The sequence below is a fragment of the Dendrobium catenatum genome, unplaced genomic scaffold (genome assembly GCF_001605985.2).
Source record: "Dendrobium catenatum unplaced genomic scaffold, ASM160598v2 fragScaff_scaffold_38, whole genome shotgun sequence".
Classification (NCBI taxonomy): domain Eukaryota; kingdom Viridiplantae; phylum Streptophyta; class Magnoliopsida; order Asparagales; family Orchidaceae; genus Dendrobium; species Dendrobium catenatum.
The window spans coordinates 112,273-119,344 of NW_021318500.1; positions in this window are offsets into that span (position 1 = coordinate 112,273).

Genomic DNA, 7,072 nt, shown 5'->3' on the forward strand with positions numbered 1-7,072 from the left:
CCTACATGCCCTATTTGACAATATGAAATTAAGACTTCATTCACTATGGATGATTATGTTGACTATATGGAGACATAAGATATTCCATTTAGACCTCTAGTTTATGATGAAAGGCCTATTAGTAGACATGAGGGTTACAACCTTGGCCACACCTTTCGGAGAATTACCTTCAAAATTTTGTTCCAACCAGTTCTATGCCACCTTGAGGGGAATTGAATGTGACATAGATGGTGGCATTAAAAAAATTTTGAGGTTGATCCACCCACTTTTGACGATCATTCGAACCTGATAGTGTTTTCAGAAAGACTCAAGGACATGGATTAGAACTTTGATTAAAGGGGTAGTCTAAGGATTGTCAAGTTTAATTTGCATGTATACAATTATTTGGGCATTCCAAATCTAATTTTTTTAACTCAGAGAGACAACTCTAAATGTCTGAATAAGCACTAGTTAGATTTTCAAATAAATTGAAGAATCTGCTTAAATAAAAGTATCTTCCTTTAATTTTTTTATGATCAACTTTGGATGAGATGACCACACTTAGGCAAGGTTCTATGTTTTTCATTGATTATATGACTCATTTGGGCAAGTTAATGATCTAATGTAACATTGTAGAAGATCCTAAGGGTGACATGGTTGGATTATAGTATGAATTATGTCCTCAAATACATTATGAACCATTGACTTGAGCAGTCTATGCTCTCGAGAAAGCATTCCAATGACCCTTTCATATATATGGAATAGTGCCTTCTCTTCCAACTCAAAATGCACTCCATATTATATATGGAAACCAATCTTTACAAAGATCAACACAAAACACCCATCTATTTTCTAAAGGAGCAACTAATCCCAAGCTAAAGAATATGATTGGGAGTTATAACTCTAAAGCCTTGAGTCTCTCTTGTTTTACATGTGAAGAAATGGGCCAGTTATTATCCTCAAATTAGTTCCCACTTCGAAAATCCACTAAGCATGATCAGTAGAAAGAATACAAGGAGCACATGATTGAATGCTATATGTGTGATGATGCTAGAGATGATGTGGAAGCACTATATGGCTAACCCTTAGCAATTATACATGTGTCTTGGCTACTCTACAAGCCTATAATGACTTGAAAAGTACAAGCACTTTTACATATATTTTCAAAATTGATGAAAATCTTGCAAACTCATAAGTAATGGCAATACTTGCATGACTTTTGTAACCACTTATAGATTCGTTAGGATGAACCTCACTATTAAGATGCATCACTACTCAATACGATGGCTTTGGTTAACAAGGCCAGTATCTCTATCACCCAAATATGCCTTGTCCTCATACAACTAACAACCTACTATGATAGTAATTGGTATGATGTCCTAACTATGAATGTTGTCCTCATACTTTTGAGTAGACCTAGTGGTATGACATGGTTGTTATCCATTGCAAGTGATCCAACACCTACATCTTCATGTTCAAGGGAATAAAATTATTCTAAATATGATAAAAGCCAAAAGAGGTTTCATCTGAAAAAATTAAAGATTCATATGCCCCAATAGATAAGAGAACCCTTCATTTTATGATCCATCAAGATTTGAATGTGGTAATGAGACCCTTGGCATTGATACCACTTGATCTAATAATATTTGAGGTTCACAAATCAAGATTGAATGACGAAATTGCCAAGCAAAATTGGGGCCATTTAAAGAATTTCATTCTTTTTGCAATAAAGCCCTTTGATCTTCCCTTGAGCCTCTTGACTTGATATCACCCTCAATTGATATGATTTAACTCAAGGCTTAACCAAACATACCCTTTTGTCATAGTTTTCCACTTATACTTTTATCTTGTCCTTCTCTTCATCACAAAGAATTCTATATCAAATGAGATGAAGCTAAAAAAGAGTTCTGCTGAGAAACGGGTAGGAGGGTTAGAAAAGAAAAGAGAGATCTCTTTCAAGGATGTTGGCATGCAAAGATCTATTTCAAGGATGTTGGTATTTTTCTTCATTAGAAAGGATGTTGCAAGCTCTAAATTATGTCCAAAGCATATGGTAGACCCCTATTTATATAGGTGTGCAGGGATGGGGTCTCAAGAAAAGGCAAGGTAATAAAGGGATTCCCTTTGTCAAAGATACATCACTATAATATTGAGAAGACAAAAGAATGTCCACATTGATGAATTCATTGAATATAACTCTCTGTAAAAGAAGAATGGTAATGTTAAAGATCACCATATAATGAAATGCATAATCAAAATTTACTTCTTATTGATATCCTGATCAAAATGTTCCCTAAAGTTTCTAAACTCAAGTATGTAAGATGATCTTGAACGAAATAGATAATCTCAAATGTAATCCAAATGAATAGGAAATATTCCAACATGACATTTTGAGAAGTATTGACAATCATTACTCACTACTACGTGATTTCATAGCCACATAGGTAAACCAACAAATTGTTCAGATCTAATCAGGTATCTCAAGAATTATCCAATAATTTTCATAATTTTTTTTTCTAACTCGAGAATCATCTAAGTATGCTCATATGGCAGCACCAGCATAAAATTTCATGCGTTTCTCAGTCTTGGAATCGAATTCGATCCCCCACTCCCATTCAGTTTTGCATCAGAGAAACAGTTTTAGGAAATGATTATCCAAATGAAAGTTATCCAAATGAAAGACTCAAATGCTCCAGTTTATTGTTGCAGAGATGGAAAAATTCCTTGAATCGAAACCACGTCGAAGAGATTAGCTCGATGAATTGGTGGTCGAATAACTTCGACCTGTAGCCATTGTCGTGGAAGAAGGAAACGAGGGGGAAAGCGATAATGAAGGCTTTCCACCGTCGTTAACATCTTCGTATTGGATATGGGAGATAAACCAAATGGCGAGGATATGAAGACAGTGAAAACCAAACAATCACTTTGACTTGGGTTTAGGGTTTGCATTTTAGCTTTTGAGTGTCACGCCAGCGAAGAAAGTCCATCTTCGTTGGCTATTGTCATTCTGCGAAGGAATAAAAAAAATTGAACTAACTTGATGAAAGAATTTTTTTTTTTTTATAAAGGTTTATTATTTTGCTAGGGTTTTGAGCACCTCAATTTCTTTCTTTTGCAGTTTGCAAAATATGTCATCCCCCTCCCTACTACTACTAGAGGTGTCAAAAATTGGCTCTACCTGTCAACCGGATTCATACTCGATCCAAAAATTTTATGTTTGGGTTGACCCGTTTAACAAATGTGTCGGATTCGAGTTTGAAAATATAATATTTTTAACAAATGGTCGGGTTCAGGTCAACCACCAACCCAAAATTAACTCGATCTTAACTCGGATCAGACCGATTAAGGAAGTTGGCCGAAGAAGCACGTTGTCCGTAATGATTTTGTCGAAAAAGAAGGGCAAAAAATCCAAAATCCCATTTTGGGATTTCAAGGAAATCTTTAATTGTTTAAAGTGTTTCTGGTTGGTCAAGTTTGTTAGTAACTTAGCGCAATAGTAGAAAATTTTGAAATCCCGCAACCCATACATTCGCCATTCGAGATTTAGATTAGCGGCTGCTGGCAAGTGGCGACAGTGAGCGAAGAAGCTGATTTGGGCGAAGAAGCAGATTTCTCCGAAAAAATGCATTGCACTCAAAATGAAATAAATAATTTTGTTAGAATGGGTTGGCGGGTCGTATCGGGTCGACTCGGACTCGAACCGGGTCGAGTTTGGGTCAAGGTTTGTGGCCCATTTTTCTAATTGAGTCAAATTCGAGTCGAGTCAAGTGCCAGCGTGTCATTTTTGAGTTAGACCTGAACCCGACCCGAAAATATATTTTGACACACATACCTATTGCCCTCCAACTTTCTCTTTTCTAGTATCTGTGTTGTCCTCCGAGTTGCTCTTTTCATGCATCTACTCTGAGGCTGATATTCATGCTATCCATTTTACTTCTAACAAAAATATATAAAAAATATTAAGAGGCCGTTTGATTTCCAATATTTAGGAAACATAGGCATTTTTAATTTTTTTTTATGTAAGTAATTATATAATAAAAAATAAAGTATTAAAAACTCATTCAGCCATGTATTTGAAACTTGCTAAATCAAGCGATTTCCAATTACACTACATCTCTCTCACATAAAAAGGAGCAAAATCCCTAACCATATGGATACATGTTTATAAGTTTTGTTGCAAAAGCAATTTGTGATAATATTTTCTTTGGGAAATTTTGAGTATTGGCTTTTAGATTTATTTTAGTTTTGTAATTGAACTCACCATCATGAACGATATATCACCTTAGATGGTGAAGATATCATTCTACGATAGGTTCAAAAAATAAAATTTCAAATCTCATATTGACTTTCGTAATCAAATTTAGGAGAGAATAACATATGACTCTGAAGAGCCAAAATGATATTCAATCCTATGTTTAGCTATGATAGTTAGAATGCTCTATCGTCAACTATTATAGTGGGATCATTGTATTGAATTACATATGACCATGAGGTGGTCAAAATATTATTCAAATACGCATCTAACTGTAATAATCTAGATATGTTAATTTGTCATTCAACTCGTATTTGGATGCTCTGATAAGAAATGGTGTATACACTTTTTGTAATTTGAAAGGCACCATTTATTTTTGGATATCCTAAAGATGACAGTGATGATTATTCTTAATTTTTATTTTCCCAAAGAGAACGATTTTTTTTATTTTTCTAGGGTCTTAAATCTCCTATGAAGGCAAGCCTTCATAGTTAATTACATCGCAGGAAGTTTGTGCTTCCTACGAACACTCTCGATTAAAATAATTTATAAATTATATTTGGAATTTTCAAAGAGTGATATGAAAGGAGTGAGATTGGAATAAATTTAAACAGTTAGTTTGGAGGCCAAAGGATGAAAAGTATGAGGTGTTTTGGAATTCTGAAACAATTCAGAAACACCCAATCTTTCTTATGTATTGGGCTTTAAATTTTAGATTAGAGAGAAATTTTAGTTTGGTTATCATTTTATTAGAATGTTGGGATTAAATTCCCCATGTTGAGGACTTATGATTTTAAGCCCGCCCCAGATCCTAAATCCAAGTTGGTTACTAAACAATAATGGCCTAAACCTAACTAATGACATACAAATTTGAGCTTATGTTGGCATGGATTGGAGTGTCAGCTAAACCATCTAGGCACTTTAAAATTATATATCCAGTCTTTATGATAGATGGATAGGATATTATTTAAGTTTTTGAGAAATTGGGGCCGATGTCTAGAGAATTTCATAATTGGTCCCTTTACTAATGTAGGATAATTATGCTTGAATACATTTAAATTTTTTTTAATTTTATTAGTTTATAATGTAATGCATGCTGATCGATCTTTATATGTATAAATGATATGAAGATCTTATGACCGTATAGACGAACATGTAATTTTTTTGAACTGTTTGTATTGTACGATCCTAGCATCGTACAGACGACTTCTATAGTATGAAATGGACTCATCCATTTTCATATCAAACGAAATATGGTTTGATTAAAACATATCATATTGTACTATATTGGATTTGTATAATATGTTATCCAATGTACGTAATCGGTTCGTACTGAATCGTACTGGTCTAATATGTTCAATTTTGAACTGATCATACTGTACGATGTTAATTCATACACATGTCAATCAGAGTATGAAATCAGTTCGTACTGGATTGTATAAGAAAAATTTTAACTCTTCATATGTATGATCTTCGATCGTACTATACGATCATAGACGATCAAATTGAAATTTTAGTTTTCTGGATGGTTTTTTGTATCATTCATATGTAAAGTCCTTAAAAACTGATTGGAATGTATGCTTCTTCATTTTTTCTTTGAGAGCAAGTGTGAGAGTGCTTTGGGAGAGTGTTCGAGATTATGGAAAGAGATATTGCAAGTGCAATTTATGAAAGATTCACTAGGTTGCCCAAAGATGAGGATCTTGTTGTAAGTATTGTCAAATCTCTTCCTTCTTTGAATTTGCTCATGAGAAGATCTTTGGAGAAGATCCGGTTCTCTGCCAACACCAGGACGGTGTGAAAGAACGACGGTTTTCTGTCGACAACAAGAGGGTGTGAAAGGATGATGATTCTCTACATACCAACACTCGTAGAGTGTGAAAGGATGACGGTTTTCTGCCGACACTTTGAGAGTGACAATGGACGATGGTACTCTGCCTCACCGACGATTGGTAGAAGAGAGGTGATTTATAAAAGCTTCTCAGCCTTGTTGTGGGAGCAAAATAAGAGTCACTTTGGTAATAGTGCAATACCTGAAGGAGTGAACGTAGGCCTAGTTGGACCGAACCACTATAAATTTTTGTATTTTTATTTTACAGCATTTTTATTTTTCTACACATTTTATTTTTGTGGTTGAAAATTTTTTTAGTTTGAAAAAATAACTTTCATTGTGCAAAAATTATAAAATAGTTTTCTATAAAATTTCCAAGAAATTTTTTAAAATTACCAATTCACCCCCTGGTTAGCATTGGGACAATTGCTTTAGGTTTAACAACCTATAAAGACTTTCGCACTTGTCAATCATAGAGATCCCAATCAAATTTCAATCATGCCTCCAATTTTTAATTTCCACTCCAGACTTCTATCCTGCCTACATTTATAGTCCAATCTAATTTTCAATCAAATTTTTGTCTTATCCAATCGACCCCAGTCATTTATCTAATTTTAATTGATTTGGATATTCCAAATACTACTCAATCAAACTCAGAATCTCGCTCAAGCCTAGACTTCCAATTCAAAACCTAAGGCCAAGAGCCTAAGTCCTGAAACCATTTCTAGGTGAATTTTCTATCACTTGAAGTCAAATGACCCATAATTTATGATTTATTAGTTACATATTAACCTGACATGTCTTAAATGGATATGTTGGTAGAGAGATAGATGATTTTAAAAGATTTCATGGTGGCTATGGGTTTGGAGCGACTAAATAAGGTGGTAATACCATATTTTATTTTTCTTTAGCTTATAATTTTATAATTGTTAATATCTTTTTTAAGAAAAGAGACGATCATCTCATATCTTATAAGAATGGATATTATAAAACATAGATTGATTATTTTT